The sequence below is a fragment of the Onychostruthus taczanowskii genome, unplaced genomic scaffold (genome assembly GCF_017590055.1).
Source record: "Onychostruthus taczanowskii isolate IOZ18803 unplaced genomic scaffold, ASM1759005v1 scaffold46, whole genome shotgun sequence".
NCBI lineage: Eukaryota > Metazoa > Chordata > Aves > Passeriformes > Passeridae > Onychostruthus > Onychostruthus taczanowskii.
The window spans coordinates 751,379-770,505 of NW_024502125.1; positions in this window are offsets into that span (position 1 = coordinate 751,379).

A 19,127-nucleotide genomic window follows, 5' to 3' on the forward strand; every position below is an offset into this window, starting at 1 on the left:
GTCCTAGAAATATGGATCAGAGAATTTCACCTAGTGATGATACATTTAGCCCTAACTAACTTCTGCTAGACCTGCTGGGTTTAATGTGGAAAGTCAACCAGTGTTGCTGCTTGTTTTCCACCACTTGGAATTCTCTGTATCCTGTTATCTCCTTAACTGTTTAATTGTTCTTTCTGTTAATCTTGCATTATTTTCAGTGTGAGCCTTGCTGACTTCAGCTTCAAACTTCTTACATCTTGCCTTTCTCTGCTACACTGAAATAAAGTGCTGTTCTCAGCTGTCCTTTAGCAATATCTGCATAGTGCAAGTAAAGCATTCTTACCCTTCTCACAAACTAACTCAATTAGGAATCTGTCAACTGTAAAAAGAAAAAGCCTCATTTTTTTTGACCTTTCTAAGAAGAAAGGTCTTCTAACTCTGTGTGATTGAAGGATGTTAAGGACACAGGAAGAATGTATAAAGGAGACACATATGTCACTGTGGTGACCTTAAGTGGCAAGGCTCAGTCTCTGACGTTAGATAGCACTCTGTCATACATGGAATAGCATCAGCATCCTATGGTTTAGTATCCTTTTACCTTTATTTATTAAAGCTGCATAAAAGATGATATACAAAGCATAATTTTAAAATGCCTGATGTTTTAATACCTTAAAAGCCTGAGTTATGAGTCAGTTTTAATAGAAGAAGAGCATCAGCCACTAGAGGCCCTTCATGTCTAGGAGACTGGCTGAACCAAGAAACCACAGAGCACATCTCTGGTTAGATTTAGTACACCTAGGAGGGAAATTATAAACCACCCAGCTGAGAAGCAATATACAGACTGTCAGTATTAGGTACCTCTGAGTGAATTTGGTCTCTTCTCAACTGGTGAGTACTCAAAAAACACTCTTGAAATTAAAATACTTTCACTCAGGCATATATTTTCTTTCCCTTCTCTTAATCTAATTTTCTCAGCTGCTTAAACTGAAATATGGACACTGATCTTTTATACTGGTTCTGGTCTTAATGCTGAAGGCACCTTGTCTAAAAAGCAGAAGGGGACCCTGGGACCCAGGTGAGAGAAGCTTCAGTAGGGCACAGAGGCCACAGTGCTGTATGTATGTGTCCCCCCAGTTCAAACAGACAAAGTAAATTAGGTTAGATCTGCCACTAAGAGGCAGAGGACTCGGAACTGCAAATATTTGTTGTTATCGCTTAGATGGAAGTGTTACAGCTCTTTCATGGCTCTTTTTATATCTTCCCAGGAAAGAGCATTCACAGTGAATTACAATTATTTATGTTACTACTTTGCCAGAACTCCAGGAGGAATTAGTTTTTGGTGGTTTTTTTGGTACTTTTTAAATAATGAGTCGTATTGTCAGCATATGATGCTGGTCCAGCTCGCAACTCTAGAAAGCAGGGCTTGGATATACTGATATATTGAGAAAAGTGGTTGCCAGAAGAAAAATGATCCTTTCCATTGTAAAAACTCATATATATTCTGCAGATCTGCTTCTTGAAGGTCAGTAGTGATGCCTGGCCCGTTGCCTCTTTCACAACACCACACAGAACAATTAGGATAACCTGGTACTGTCACCTGCAGAGTTTTTTAAAGTGTGTTTATCTCTATGGCAATTATTTACCACTGCTGTGGTCTTTGGTCACACAAAAATTAAAATAATAGCATCTCAACTGGAGAACTAATGACATTTCAAGACTGTAGTTAAGTGAGAATGGTGTTCTTTTAAACAACTCACACCTTGCTCAGGAACAAAATAACTCTTTGAAATAACCTAGCAAAACTTTGAAAGGCTGGTAAGATCAGAAGAGTTCTTGAGCTACTCAGATGATCAGTAAGGAGCAGAAGAGTTGTGTGCTATTTGGAATGTTGTAATGTATGAACGATAAAGCCAGTTCTCAGCGTGCTAACACCACCACAAAGGAAAGCAGATCTGTGTGAAATGAGGACACTAAGTTTCAGAAGGACAAGAAACACATTGTTCAGTAACACTCTAAGAAGTTGTAATGAATCAAGGACTCTGTCTAGAGTGTACAGACTGTGAGCTGTAAACAGAGTGATTAATATGGAGAGCCTCTTAGAGATTACCAGCTTTAGAGCTTTACAACAAACAAACGGTTCTGTGACTGTGATGTTCCCAGCTTTGTGTTTTTCCTTAGTCTAGATTCCTTATTTACACTTTTAAAAAGAGCGTACTTTAAAGAGAGTCTTTTCTTATACTTGCCTATTAATGTGATGCACCAGACGCTGGCTGATTAGAAAGGAAGACAAAATGTTTAATACTACTGCAGAGTAATGGGAAGAAAACAGAAGCCACAAAATGGACTATGACTTGCCGAAACATACTCACTGGCTGAACAGAAAGCAGTGTCAGAAAATGCATAACTGTGGGGAGAAAAGAAAGGCAGAGAAAAGGCTTTTGATACTTTAAAACTTCCTAATTGCACATGAACAAATCATGGTGGAGGATATCTATCGGTGTTTTGATTTCACTGCAATGTACATCTATGCAGTGCAGCTCTACCCTAATCTTTCTTTTTCCTTTCCTTTATTATGTTTCTCTTTGCATCTATGAATTTGCAAAAGCAGGGGGAAAAGTTTGTGAAATAGTGGGGCTGCTCTCCAGTTTTTCTCACAGATTACCATGGCAGGGCATAGTTGGAGGGAGGGCATGAAATAGTTGAAGGACTTCTAGCACTCCTGCTTCAGCCTTGGCAGTCAGCACAAAGCCCTTGGCCACTCAGTGCAGGAGCAAATGATTAGATGTGGCAAACCTGTGTGTGAAACTCGTCATGAGCTGAGAAGTGTTGGTGCCTGGAGGGCAGTCATCAGATCCCCAGAGAGTTCCTGAGGTTCATACCTCAATGAAGGCGGGGGCGGCTCTTGTGTTTTTTTTCTTTGCTTTATCACTCTGTGACCTTCTGAGGGACATTTTCCTGGAAAATCAAGTCGATGTGGCCTGATGAAAATTCAGGCCCTTAGGTGATGGAGTGGACTATTCATTCTTCCTGTATCATTATAAAATCCATCAGTGCCTTGTCTCTGCTGTGATTTTCCACTGCAGGCAGACATGGTGCTGTGAAAGAAAGCCTGAGATAATTTTCTCCAACCTTTTCTATCTAGGTGCTTTTCCTTGCCCTGAGTGTTTCTATGTAAGTCCAGCCTATGGAAAAATGAGCACAGCTTAAGGGTGTTTGAAATCTTGGACAAATTTCCTTTTATCCTTTGGACTATTTTTCAATGCAAGTTGAGGTGTGGGATGTTAATATTGGGCAGAAGAACTGGGAAAAATACATATATTGGCCTCACAAGATCTCCTAGAAGAGAGGTGACAATATCTCGTACAACATTTGCACAAAATAATTGTTACATGGTGCTCACTGTGGACAAGAGGAAAGGACCAAGATTCGCTCTCTGCAAATAAGTCTTTTTGAGGTTCTGGTATCTCAATGGATTTTATTTTTCCAAATTGGTTTGTACAAATGTATATATTTAGGAATATTTGCAATACCAAGTTGCATGGAATGAGTACCAGAAAACATTATTAGTAATAACATATAATGTACTCCAAAATGGCAAAATTAAGGCTGTCTATACAATATCATTCAATCTCTTTGTGAAGCTCTATTTATGATAATCTTCTGTTCTTGTGTTTCTGACTGCATGTTTATTTTCCACTCTCTTTGTATAGGATAGGTGTAGGCAGCATTCAGTTAATGATCTACCAAGTAGTAATTATAGCCCACAAGTCAGTCCGCCCTGAAGATAATAAGATAATATAGTGAATTTTCTCCTTGCTTTTCAATAGTTCTTGTCAAATTACATGAACCTGAGAAACGTAGCCGAAAAAAAAGAAAAAAAAGCTGGCAGAATTTAGCCATTCCATTCCCATTTTATAGCTGGTAGGACAAAAGCTCAGACAAGAACTTTTTTTTTTTTATTTTTTTTTTTTTTTTTTTTTGTATAACTAATTTCAGATCTTTTAGATGTAACCTAAAGAAAAGTAGCACTATTCAATTCTTGTGACCTAGATGGTTTCCTCCAGTTAGTGCTGCTGCTGAGCAGACTCTATATTCATGAACTTAACAGATAACTCTGTTATTCAATAGCATTCAGTTTTGACAGCATCACCGTGTTACTGGAGAACACCAGATTTTTAATACATTTCAACAGGGAAGCATAACTTCATTTTGAGATACTTTCTGCCCACAGAAACTGGAAAATTTAGCAGAATTTCCTGAAAATTAGAAGCTGCTGACAACTGTCCTAAAATGTGGGTGTCTGGCAGTACCAGAGTAAGCTGTCAGTCCTATTTCCTGTGAGTGCAAAACTTGCTGTGAAGCAGGGAGAGTAGCTTAACTTCCCTTATTATTATTTTTCTCTTTTTTTTTTCTTTTTTAAAATGGTTATTCTAAGTAAAAGAAACATTAGAAAAGGAGAAAAAATCAAGAGTGTGATCAAAAAATTGATTACCCTTTTATCATAATCTTGCTAGATGCTTTCTGGGTAAGTTGCACTTTAAAAAACTTGCTACCTGTTGTGAAATCCATGGTTGTTAGGAAGGAAAGAATAGAAAGATTTTTATTTGCAAGCTCCCAGTCCTTATCTCTTCAAATTACTGCAGCTGGTAGAACTGAACTTTGCTAACTCGTGTCAGACTCTTCCACTTATGTTGACATCTGATCTTTAAGGTATTTCTTTTAAAAACAATTTTCCTTCACATTCTTTCCCCAAGGGCTCAGATTTACATAAATTAACAATTACTGAGAATGGCTTCATACACATTTGTATTCTTGCATTCAGGAACAATATTGTTCCTACTGTTTGTTGATAAAGCTATCATTTAATTGAACAGTCTTTTAAGCAGCATATTTAATGACCAGTTAAAAAACCACATCAAACCCCAAATCATTTTGCAAAGTCCCTATGATCAACAATAGCTGTTAAGTAAATGAAGGTGTGTTTGTTGTTGCCAGCATGCAAACTGCAGACAGTGCTCTGAAAATTGTAGGAAATTAGATAGATTTAAATCCTTTATGATCAAATGAATATAAGGATCTTCTTAGCCTATCTTTTAATTGTCTAAGCCTTTTGACTTGCTAAAATGATAGATTCTGAAGAGTTAATGGTTTTCTATTGAAAACAAATTCCTTGTCTTATACTAAAATTCTTGATCAGCGTAAGAAAAGAAAAAAGGATTATCCCTAAAGAATAGAGCTGATCATCTTTACCTTTCAAATCTTTTATGTTTCAGACCATGTCAGCATTGTTTAATAGATGGTTAAACTGCCTTACAGGGAGTTAAAATCTGCTGTTAATTAACCTTTTTTAAAGAGATTCTCTTTTCCAAGAATTGTTGAGATACACTTCAGGTTGAAAAACATGCACTAAGTGTTTTCCTGGTAAATCTATTTTGAGCTAGCATGTGATACATGTCCTGCCGCATAATGGTTGTATTGAACTATTTTGTCTGAGCGTTTCCGAGAAAATGGTGTGCATAGTGTTTTGCCTGTTCCTCTGTAATTGACTTCCTGGATTTTCTTGCAGGGAGAAATGATTCAAAAGTTTCACTGTGTTACACACCTTTGGATAAAGTGGCTAATTCAGGCACAGGCCTGGAAGCTTACAAAGGGCACAAAGGAGGGGCAGAATCAAAGACTCAGATCTGAAGCTCAGCCAGGAGGGAAGAGAAGTTGTGTAAGGTCTGTGGTCAGAGGAAAGTCAAGGGAAGAAAGTAATAAGTATGGAGAGCAGAGAACTGTCTGTGTAGAAGGTCAAGGTGCAAGGGCAAGAATCAGTGTTTAAATTAAGAAAGCAAGTCAATAACTGAAAAAGAATAAAGATAGCATGGACTAGGTGAGATTGGCATTTTTAAAGTTATTGAATTAATTGTGATGAGGAAATTAGAATTAAAAAATTTAATAAAAGGTGTACAAAAGACAGTAGGAAGATGAGTTTGTCAAAGTTAACAGAACTAAAAAATAACTGGAATCAGTGTATGAAGAATTAGTGTATTAAGAACATATGAGGTCAACCATGAGAAATGAAAGGAGTGACAGCAGTCAATGTAATCTGGATTGGACTTCACAAAATCTTAAAAGAAAACTTAATTAAAAACACCTCAAAAAGAGCTGTGTTAAATGAAATTGTCTTCATGTCTGTAAAGAAATTATGGTGACAATAGGGGGAGCTGCTTGGATGAGAGTGCATGTGAATATGTGAGTGTATGAAAAACATTCTCTTCCAAAAGAGTGTTATGCCAAGCCAAACTTCACTTCTTTGTTAGTGATTGATCTAGGAGATGGAGTAATCTTTTAACAAGTATTGTACTGCCAAAACTCCCTCTGCACATTTAACTTCCAGTAAGAAATTAATAAACCCAGAAAACATTTACTAATGCATTTGTGAAAAATCAATTTCCTAACTAAGATTCACTAGAATGGTAATTACTCACAAAGGAGAAATGAGACACCACATCAACTGCAGGAGGAGAAATAGAAGAAAGGTACTGAGGTATTAGGTTGCTGCTAAACTAGTCAATTAAAGCATATGAAGAAAAGTGGAAACCCAGCCAGTAAAGCCTTGCATAATATGTTAATGTGTTTTCCCAGTTTGGAGTTTAATGCCATTGATTTTCCATAAACATCCTCTGTGTTGAGATTCGTATCTTGATCCCATTTTAACTACAGTAACATAGCTACTGGAAAGGAGAGCTGAGAAACACTGTTAAATTGGTCACAGGGCATAGATCTGCTCAAAAATCCAAGAACTCTTGGATTTTAAAATGTGATGTGGTGTCACAGTACTAATATTGATCTTTTAATAAATTCGAAACAAAGAACAATGAATAAGAAATAGGAAAATATTCTAAATTAAATAATGGGGATTATTCTGAAGAAGAGAGTAACATAAGTATTTGAAAGTAACATATGGCAACAGAAGGGTGTAAATAGCACTACTGAGGATCTTAATTGCCATGAAACCTGAGTATTTAAAGGGTATATTTTCAAGATGAAAACATTTGTTGTGTCGCTAAAATGCAGTGAATGTTAGCAGATATATTAAAATTGTGTTGGAGATTAGGCTTTGGTTTAGCAAGTGTTTAATTTGAAACAATGTAAACAGCTTGGATATTGACATAGAGTAAAATATAATGGCAGGCTGTGGGAAGCCCCAAGAGGCTGTGCATTTGGGGTCTTCTGTGCAGAAAATAACTTATAAAGCCACAAAATAAGTTAGATATGAAGCCCTAGTGAAAGAGATCTCTGTGGTTTCAAAGGGAAAAACAATATGAACAACAGGAATTCTGTAAAATTATGCAGTGCTGATTAGAAGTAAAAGAAAACAAGTCCTGAGTCCATTTAAAAATATGCTGTTCAGCAGCAAAAACATGGAGAGCTCATGGAAATTAGTGGAAAAACAATTTGCTTTTATATACTTGAAATTAGTTCAGCTGCCTACCTGAAGTAATTCTTGAACTAGTTCAAAAGCAGAATGCCATATGCTTTTTAACTCTCCTTGTTAAGACAACAATCTCTGCATAACAAGCAAACCAAGGGGACTGAGGCATATGAGAAGTCAAGGGGCCAATTGTGCCAAAGGCATCTTCACAGCCATTGACACTGATGATTAAGATTCTGACAAATCTTGTCCAAAAAGTATTTCTAGCCTGGAAGAGTCTCTAACCAAAGAAGGATCTAGTAGCTTGAGGAAGCAGTGCAAATCATTTTTAATGTCCAAAAAAGCTTAGTAGAAAAAGTGGAAAGTTTTTGCTTCATTTAAGTGCGTGCCACTAGCACAGGAGCTAGAGGGGATCATCGACAGAACACTAAACTAGCTTGGAAGGGAAAGGGAGAAAACCAGGCTTGCCAGTGGTGGTGTGCCAAATCTTGAGGAAATGAGCACTAACTGGAACCCTCAACTTGCTTCACTGTGTTTTGGCTACAAAGCACCACATGTGGAATTGTTTCTACACTAATGCATGCAGGAGATGAACAAAGAAGAGGAGCTTGAGGCTTTGTCAATCCCACTCCCAGGGATTCGGCAAAAGCAAAACCTGGTGGGATGAATCCTGTGACTGAAGTGCCCTGTTGGATGGTTACAGGCTCTTCAGGAGGGATAGGTAGGGCAGAAAAGGGACAGAGGTGGCACTGTATGTAATGGAGGGGGTAGAATGTACGGAGCTCACAGACGGTTTTAGCAATATTGAGAACCTCTGGGTAGGAATCAAAGTCCAAACAAGTAATCTGGATGTCATCAGGGGAGTCTACTATAGACCTCCTGGCCAGGACAATAGCACTGATTAATTATTCTTTGAGGAAATAAGAGATGCTTCCATGTTAAGGGTCCTTGTCCTTTTGGATCAATTTAGGGGAATTCAACTTGCCAGAAATCACCTAGGAGTGTTAAACAGCTGGTACAACCTGAGCCAAAATGTTCAAAAAAACCTGGATGATAACTTTATTTATGGAGCTAGTTCTAAAGGAGTTGACTCAGAAAGATGCTGTCCTTGATCTGCTTGTTGGGTGGATTTGTGAACAAAGTGGAGATCTTGTGCACAACAACCACAAAGAGATTAAAATCTCTGTTGACAGAAGGAAAAGTGCCAGCAAAACCTCAACTCTGGACATGAGGAAAGCAGACTTCAGGCTGCTCTGGGAGCTAATAAGTAAAGTCCTCCTGGGAAGAAGTTTCTGCAGGTGCAGGGGTCTGTCAGCACTGACCATTTTTTAAACATCACCTCCTTAATGCACAGGAGCAGGAAATTCCCTAAGGTCAGAAGTCAAGCAGGTGAGGCAGAAGTCCACCTTGGCTGAACAGGAATGTTCTCCTGGAAATAAGGCAATAAAGGAAGACTTCTGCCCAGTGGAAGCAAGGTCAGGTGACATAGGAATAATACAGAGATGCTCACCACTGTAGAGAGAAAATTCATGAGCCAAAGCTCAGCTGGAGTTGAATGGAAAAAGGCAGTGTAAAAATCATTGTAGGATGAGGATGGTCACCTCACAAACAGGGGCATGGATGAGGCAGAGGTGTTTGGCACATTCTTTGCCTATTTCTTCAACATGGATGAAGGAGCAACAGGGTCTCAGTGCCCTGAGCTGGAAGACCATGACTGTGAGAATGATCACCTGACCATGAAATTGTGCAAAATCTGCTGCTCTGGCTGGATCCTTACAAATTTGTGGGTTCTGATGGGAAAAATCCATGAATCCTTGAAGACCTAGCTGATGTCATTACTAAAACTCTCTTGATGATTTTTGCATGGTTTTGGGAATCCAGAGAGGTCCCAGATGACTGGAAGTGTGCAACCCGAGCTTGTCCCAGTTTTCAAGAAAGGCAAGAAAGAGGACCCTGGAAAGTACAGTTCTGTCAATCTCAGTTCAGTGCCATGTAAAATCACAGAAAAAGTCATCCTGGAAAAAACTCATCAAGTCTTAATTCCTTCTCTGACAATGTACTCCACCTACTTGATCAAGGGAAGCCAGTTTATGTGATCTTTCTGCATTTCAGTAAGGCTTTCAGTACTGTCTCTCACAGTGTCCTGTTCTGCTCTGCATTGGGATGGCCTCACCTGGAGTGCTGGAGGACTTTTGGGTACCACAACATGAGAAAGACCTTAAACTATTAGAGAATACCCAAGGGAGAGGCAGACACTAATCTATTCCCTGTGCTTACCGGTGACCAGTGCCAGGACCTGAGGGGATGGCCTGAACTTGTGTCAGGGGAGGTTTAGGTTGAATATCAGGAAAAGGTTCTTCACCCAGAGGGTGGCTGGGCACTGGAACAGGCCCTGGTTCCGAGGACAGTGGTCACAGCAGCAGCCTGACAAGAGTTCAAGAAACATTTGGACAATGCTCTCAGGCACATGGTGCGACTCTCTTGTAACCTGTGCAGGGCTGGGACTTGAAATCAATGATCCTTGTGAGTCCCTTCCAATTCAGCATATTCTGTTATTCTGTGATTCTAGGAGACATCCACCAGCTCTCTGGGCAACCTGTTCCACTGTTCCATCACTAGATAGCCAAGCCAATATAGTGTGGCCTATATAAACCAAGCATTCACTCAGCTCATACAGGCAGGATTCCTTGGGTAAAAAAGTGTAAACAAAGCAAACTGCCAAACTGGGATCTGAAAAATAGTGTTATACAACATTTGAACACCATGTTCAGGATCCTGGAAAGAAAAAGTCATCATTGAAGGATAATAAGATTAAAATACTCATGGATTTTTTTCCTCTAGCTATCTCAGTTTCTGGAGGAAAAATTTTCAGCAGAGAAAATTTTGTAGTGCCATAAATTATATTTGTTAGCACAAGCCAAGACTTCACTTGCCTGCTTAATATTTTCTTGTTCACTGCTCCAACTAATTCACCTTTGGCAGCGATGAGAGAGTCTGCTAAAGGAGATACAGCATTAGAGGTTGAGTTGCAGCCATCCAAGGCACACAACAGATAAACATATTTGCTGGACATAATCACATATGAGAAGTCAATTCTGATTGCATGGGGTGAATGATATGTGGATATATGAATGACCTGGCCTGCTAATTTGCTGAGAATTAAGGTAATGAATATAAAGAAAAATATTTAATTGCGTTCAAGAATACTAATATTAAGCTCCGTTTTAATTTCCTGCTGGGTGAGAACATTTAAAGAAGCAGCACACATGATCCAGCACTGTTTAATTCCATTTTTTTTAATACATGAGATCTATGCTGTTGACACTGTTTCCTCAGAAAAAGTAATTGAGAAAGGACCTCCCAGCTTTTCCAGCATCCATTTGAAAGTATACACAAATATTTTCTGTTAGCAAATGCAGAAAGAGATGGTAGAGAAAAAGGAAGTAGGAGTCTGTGAGCAATCTGAAAGAGCTGTATCATGATATCAGCCAGCTCAGATGTGGCATCACCCTTTACCAGAGCTCTGGGAAGAAGTGCACAGGAAGCAGGAATGTGGAGGATAAAGACTGTGGTTTAAAGTATCCTAAAGAAGATAAATTTTCCTGCAGTTGCTCCATGAGGCATAAATAACACCAGACTCTCTTTCCTTAAAACAATGAGGTTTTATGCGACAAAAAAAATACTGATACCACTCACATGTTTATCATAGTGTAATGGCTTGGCTCTGACCCAAAAAGAGAACCCCTTTTCCTTAGTCACCTATAATTTTAACCTTAATCAAAGTAATTCTAAGAGAAAGGAAACACAGACTTTATTTGTGTACCTAGTTGTCCCATCTTTAAGTGAAGTCAGTTTAAATGATACATAGTTAATAGAATTGCCTTTGTTCTACTAAAAATTTTAGAAAAAAAATTTGTGTGATGCCTACATATATATTTTGAAAGATATTGCTGTGAGCAATCTGAAAGATTTCATATGCTAATAGTAATCAACATTTTACTAATCTAGCATAAGCATTAATTTATTACCTTAAAACAGACTACTTTTATGGTTTTTTCTTGTGTGTACAAGGGACAATTTTTAATATTCTCTATAGTTTAATCTTGTCTTCAAGCAGTTGAGATTGTAATAGATATATAATACAACTACATTATTATATCATATAGAAAAATGAACTCTAAACAGTTAAATGTTGTAAATCCTCTTTTCAACTTCTTAGTGCAGATACTACAACATTCTGCAGCATAAATACAGCACAGATACAGTATTGTATAACATGGAGATGCCAACTCTGACTTCTGTCACTTAAACTTATAACTGCAGCAGTCAGATATAAAATATATATACAAATTAATACTGCTGCTGTATCTGGTGAAAACAAAATATGTGGTCTATATGCAATTCTGGTTAGCACAGAGAAAAATCTTCCATACGGAATACACCTTTAGAGTTTAATTCTGACTGTACTCGGTGCTTTTACCAAAGAATCACTGAAGGTGATTATGAGGGAGAGATGATCTGGTAGATTCATGAGAAAAGCCAATAGATCATGGCTGCAGTTCACCATTTAGGCCAAAGAGGCTGAGGGAAAGTAGTCACTCATTCTTCTCTTGTCAGTGCTAAGCATTCTTCCTGTGCTCCAATACTAAGTGTCTTTTATTGCTAAACATACTCAACAAGATCGTCTACACTGCCTAGGGCCTGAAATATTGGTATAGACTGCATGTTAAAACCCTGGAGAACAGAGCCAGGGAATTTGGGAAAGTGGACTACTTCAGGTAGGTGAAGTAGTCTGAAGTGGCTTTGCAGGAGCAAAGGCAATGCTGGGTAACTAGATTTGTTCTCTTATGGAAAAGTGTTATGAAGCATGGGGCACTAGTGTAAGTACTTGGATTTGAACCTGAGTTGGTTTTACTTATGATGTGTGGCACTTAAAACTATGTTTTTGTCAGCTTCAACTGGTATTATTTTGTTCCAGAAAGCATTAAAGATTCTTTAGATTCTAAAGTGCTCATCAGTCTCTGGGAAGGAAAGTTTCTGTCCTTTTTTCCTTGTTATTCCCCCACCCCGCATGCATATACACAAAGGCAAACAAAATCAACTTCTGCCTGAAGTCATTGCAGAAAATCAGTTTCCTGATTGTCCACTTTTAGATGAATTTCTAGTGCCTCAGTTGCTTGTGATGCTGAAGCATGTGCTTATCAGTCTTATTGTTATCCAGAGTCTGGGCACTGCACCACTGTACTTTCCTGAGCTGTGGAAGCAGGTCAAAGAGGTTTCTTGCAATTCTTCCCTGTGACCGCCCCCTCTTCAGTAAACATCATTGCTGCAAATCAAATAGGCTATATAGCAACTTTGTACTGAGGAATAGAAGCAGGTGCCATCTCTGTGATAAATCTTGACTCTAAAGACAGAAAAGCCAGCTTCTTGTATGCTTTTTGAAATGGCTGACTCAAGGGCTGCTACACACATGCAGTGTATTGACTGACCCACCTGCTTTTCCTCTGTATAAAAGGAGTTCCTGTTGGCTCTAATCTTCACTTCCTGATGCATTGGTTTTAGAAAGCAACCTTATGTTTGCTCCCTGGGAAAAACATACTGTTCATGCAGTGAAACTATTCCCATTTGAGAAGCACATGCTGCAAAAGTCATTAAGTACCCATGTGACCAGGGGTGACTTCATGATGTTTGTATCCCTATTCATCTGTTTAGCCCAGAAATAAGTTCTGCACCTTCAGGACTGGTTCTGAGAGCTGAGGGGGGAGAAGAAGCACAGAGTTTGTTCTCGGGGACTGCCCTTGCTCCCTGCATCTTCCTCACAGGCTGCACTGTCTGCAGCACGGACAGATGGGAGGACGGAGATCTTCTTTGCTTGAGTTAGTTTTTAGCTAGCTGAGGCAGAGAAGTTCTGGACTGTGTTTTTTGTGGGTTTTTTTGGATCTATTTAAACCTGCTCTGAACACCCAAAAGAGCCCTGGCAGCTCACACCTGGGGCCCACTGGGCCAGGCCAGGTCTGCAGCATTGCAGCACTGGAGGGGCTGAGCAACAGCCATCAAGGGACTTTCTGAATTTGTCATCTCTTTGGATTGGCAAGAGGTTTAATTGTTTAATATTGTTTGGTTTTTGTGTGTTTTTGTTTTTTTGTTTTTTTTTGTTTGTTTATTTGGTTGGTTTTTTTTTTTTTGGTGATTTTTTTTTGTTGTTTTTGGTTTGTTTTGTTTTTTTTGTGCTATGAATGCTTTACCTGTTAAATAAACAGTTTGTTCCCTCTTTTGTCAAGGAAATATTTTTTTCTGAACCAGCTGGGGGAGGAGCCACTTGAATCTGCTTTCTGGAGGGACCTCTTTGCAGGTTTTCTCCCAGATTTACCCTAAACCAGGACACCATGACAGAATTTACATGTATGTAGGTCTCAGGCAGAGTAATAGGTTCAGCCTTCTCATTATTTCCAGTAGAAATGAAATCAAAATGTTTAAAAATACATGGAAAAAATATTTCTGCACTCCGAGCTTTTTGATACTAGATATTCAAAATAAAATATATGTGGCTTTTTTGTCATACTTATTTAGATAAAAAATAACGACCATCTGGGTCTAACAGATTACTTTCTCCAGCTCCATTCAGAGGAACAATTTGCACTGTCTTCTTGCAAGTCATTAGAGTCAGAAGAATGGTGCCGAAAGACCAGTGCATGAAAGCATGTGTTTGTCCCATAAATGCATTTTTCCTTCCTCTTTACCAATGTCTGACACTGCACTCTGACCACTCTAAAAATACATATTTGAACATTAGAGCTCTTCCTATAATTCTTTGCCTGCATGTCCATAATCAGAGTGTTCATTGCTATTTTTGGTTGACTGAACTTCTTATATATTTAAGTACTTGTCATAGGGCTGGAATAATCTGGTACACAGGATGAATACAAAAAAGTTGTAATAGGAAAAAGTTGTAAGGGAAAACATTCCTTATGTTTTTGTTTTACAAGATTTATGGATGAGTAATTATGAAGGCAATCCTAGTGGCAAATTAAATTATCATGCACAAACCTGCACTTCATATTCTTGAAACTAGAGCCATATGACCTTGTTTTTTTGTTTCTAACCAGATGAGAATATACTATACTAAAATCTGAGGAAGCAGGTACTGCCTAAAGTAATCCTTCTTTCTGAATGTACCTAAACCAAGAACATAAAGGGTAGTTCTTAAGTTACGAAAAATTGTAAACACAAGCCATCAGGCCCTGCTAGAAGCTAACCAGAATAGCTCAGTGATAATTTTTGAACTGTGTATGCTATAGAGATTTTTGTTTTCCTTCTGCTATGCAGAGAAAATAGCTAGAATTAAAAAATATAATATTCTCTAGAATATTGAATTTTCTTGAAGTAATATTTTTACTTGTAGTTATTTGAACAGGCAAAATACTGTTTGAAAAACTACAACAGTGAATGCTAGAGAATCCAAAGCAAGATTAAAATTTATATTGCCAGCACAGCATTAATTGTCATTCCTCTGCATTTTGTTATGGTTACCAGAAATATGGGCAGACGCTTCTCAGAGAATATAGTTCCATCTGAATAATTAATTTCTCTTCTTCGTCATATATAGACATATGCTTCTTTAGGAGTCATTGTCCATTTATTTTTTCTGTTCTTACTTTTAAGTATCTCACTTTTGTTGGATCATAATATCCACAATTTTCAAAGAATAGAACTTAATTCTGTCATACTTTTTTATTCCAAATTTCAGGTTTTTTTCCCTGTTCCTATCATTCCTATCAGAGCAGCAACTATGATGAGATAACAATATTATTTTATGAGAAAAGAAACAGGGACCAAGGGACTTTCTTAAGCCAATGAGTCAGCGGGAAAGGCAGAATCCAGACCTACTTTCAAGCAAATCTGTGACCATGCTTACACTTCCATAACAAGCAGCTTGGTGTTTTGATTGCACTTGTGAGAATGTATGCAGATTAGATTTCAATTAGGAAGGTTAAAAATGAGAAACATGGAAGCTGACTGTAGTGAGAGTTTCTCTGCATTATGGCAGGGTAAGGGATCATTCCCTGAGGATTGTCTGTTACTTCTCCGTGCTAGAAAATGATACTGCAGAGGAACAGCTAATGAAATTACTTGTGACCTACATCGACTCTGGTTGGAAACTGGCCTCCTCCATGAAATGTCTTTAAATGACACACTGGTTCGACAATGAACATCCAGCTGTGCACTCTATGGCCAGCTGCCAGAATTTTGCTCAGTTCCTTATGCAGAGGTCATGATAACAGAAGGGGTTCACTTGCAAACATAAATCCAACACATCCTGTCTTTATCTACCTGCCTTTATGCTCTCATTTTCTGCACAATTTGCAAGTTCCAGAGCACTTGGGAGAGACTGTGCAAACAGACTGATTAATTCCCTTTCTGACTAATTCCTCTGCACTGTCAGCCCTGCATAAAAAGGCACATGCCCATAGGAGTGCCAGGCACAGTGAGCTAAACCAAAATACTATGGCTGAACTTTCCCTTATGGTTGTACTCAGTTTTTTGTTTTTTGTTTTTTTTTTCATTTTGGTGAGGTGTGTAAAATTTTGCCATATGTAAAAGTAAGAGAAGGAAATAGACATCCAAAATATGAATGCACCAAATAGATTAAGAGGCAGTTCCAGATATTTGAGATGGGATGTGATGATTTCACTGAAACAATGAAAATGTTCTACTTTAATGGAAATAATTGCGACTTAATGCTAGGGGCTACTGCCAGGTCCCTAGCATGGTAATGTACTGCATATATAACAAGGATGACAGGGAACTGTGGAAGCATTTAATTTGGAAATAAGGAGTAAAATTAAGATAGACAATATGTCATTAATCATGTATGGAATCTGCCAACCACTCAACATCTCTACTCTGGTGAACAAATTACTACCTGCTTTTAAAGACTCAAGAATAATCATGAAGTTGATCTGACATTAAAAGCCAAGTTGGAGCTCCTTTCTTGGTTTTGATTTTCAGCCTAAGTTTTCAGATCTGAGAGAGGATGAATGCCTCTAACTGAAAGCTAATGAGATCTACAGGGTATCAGCTTCTCATAAAATTACATCCTCACATTTGACCTCCAGAAGCTTATTCTTAATATCCCTGATGAAATAAGACTGATGTCTGAGTAGGTCTGATGATTGGTGTTTTAAGTACCTATGCAGAAGAGAAAATCAAGCAATAATTCTTTTTCTTCCTGAGTCATGCATAGCTAAGGGACCCAAAAATATCTATTAGGTTGTTTCCTGCCACAACAGCCACTTCTAACACAGCTGCAGAGTATTCATGGGAAGTACTTGATAAAATCACCATGATATCATTAGTAGCAACTGTGTTTCTGTCTTGAAATGCTTATCAGAGGAGAAGCAAGAAAAATTAATTATATTAGAGCTAGATATGAATATATTTATTTCCTCATTTATTTTTATATTTCTGGCTGAAAAATATACAAGCTGACTTGTATATTTTTTATACGTGTTTTTTTCAACTGTTTCTTCTTTTCACCTTTTTTTTTTTACTTAAGTCTATAGTTACTATAACAGAAACTTTCAAAATAAAACATAGGGAAGTGTAGAATTAATGAACTGTAGCTATTTCTGTAATTTCCATTAATTTCTGGGAGGTGTATGCTAACATCATATAGGGAAGACAGACAAGTCAGATGCAAAATGAATGAACACAGCATCCACACACCTCACTGACTGTGTGTATATCTGATAAAACTGGTCAGATTCTTTCTTTCTCATCAAGAGTAGAAAAAAAAATCAGACTGCTTGGTTTGAGAGCCTAAACCCCACTGTTTATGGCTGCTAGTTCTCTTGACCGTTCTGCAAAACCTTAAATATATTAATTCATTAGAGAGCATTTGTTACTATGCTGTTTTAATGATCCTTTTGGCAGGACAAACTGTGAAAATTCCTACCAGAGCAGTAGTCCTAGAACCCCCCTCTCTAGGCCATCTGATTGATCTGAGCTGTTGTCAGCACTGAGCCACCAATGCCATGTAGTAACCATTCAGATTGGTGATGTGGCATATCACAGACCTGACAAAACTTGGCCGTGTTTAAGAACTTCTCTGCTTTATACAAATTGATGTATGCTCTTTTCTGTTATCAGACCTTCCTCTTGTCTAGGCCAAATCTTGTAAATAATGGTATAGAAATGCATGGACAATACAAGAACCATTCATCTGACATACAGAAAGTTTATTTTGATGACATTTCACCATGAATAGAAGTCCTGTTGCAAAAGCATTACATGGGCAATACATTTGGCATGTAATTTAAGTGCATTTTCTAAATGCACTTAAAATGCACTTTTGACTATGCACGCACTGCTAGAAAACATCTCTACAGGTATATGCACAACTCCAAACATGGACTTTAGTTCCATAATTTCTATAAGCTTTAACTACAATCTGCCCATCATGATGAATACATCACTTTGAACTCCTATTGAATGGTTTGCAGACTCCAAGGGTTAAGTCCCTTTTTCATGAAAGAGCTGAGCAGATATTTTAAAGATTTTTGAAGTCGGAGTTGGTAACAAAATCTGTGCCAGAAGATGTGTTAGTGCCACCTTCAGCTCTAGGTGGCATTTTCTCCCTTGCCTGGACAGGTCACTGGACAGGCAGACGCATAGTGGTGTGAGTGCTCACTTTAGGTGGCGGTGAGTCAAGAGTTAGATGTTTCTGTTCTTCAGCCCAGGGACCCAGAGCATAGGGAAGTGCCTTCAAAGGGAGGAGTGTGAAATCTCCTGTTTGATCTCCACAGACCTGAGTGACCTTAATGCAGACAAGAGCATGGTGCTGTGCAATAGAAAGTGAAAATCACAAGTTCTCCCTTTTCTACACAGCAATGAAACAATTGCATGTAGACTATGAGGATGCATGAAATGTTATGGTGTATGTGGTGCTGTGACCCAGTAGCCATGACAACAAGAGTGCAAAGAGAGATTAACCCAATGCTCTTTTCCACCAACAGCAAAATTGTGGTGATTTGTGCTGGTCTTTATCCACAAGATGAAAAGCTGCTTTTCAGTTCTATGTTACAGGTCTTGTGGTTGCAAAGTTTAATAATGAATAGACCAACAGTATCTTCTGTTCTGAGAATCAGAAGAAGTAAAAAAAAAAAAAACCCTGACAGAACTGTTTGCTTGTCTTTCATTGTAATGCAGGCCTGTCAAGTCTCATGTGATGAGCATCAGACTTGGTCTTTTACCAGCTGCTTCCTCATTCCCTACTGTGGCATCTCCAGTTCATGTATCAGCAGTGTGCTGTCATGCAGCCTGACATGTGAGTCTGGTCTGTTGGGATTTTAAGGATTTGCAGAATCTGCCAAAGTCACAAACCCAAGTATCTATACAGCAGTGAAGAATCATCATCTGTTGCAAACACAACATGGTTTACCTCATGACAAGATTCTATGTACTTTATCTGTCTTCTAGCCTGCAAGAACTCCCCGCAGATTTTTTTTTTTCAATGGCTGTGTATTGGAGATCTGTGCTTGAGACAGATCTTGTCTCAGTGCCAAATCCACTATCAATCTCTAGCTTAATTACAGAACGTTATTTTGTTAATTTATGATTGCCTTCATGATGAAATGATGTTTAAAACTGGAAAGAAACGTTCCTGAGGTCTCTAATCACCATTTTCTTGCTCTCTACATTTCCTGTTTACCTAGTCAAAAGAACTCAT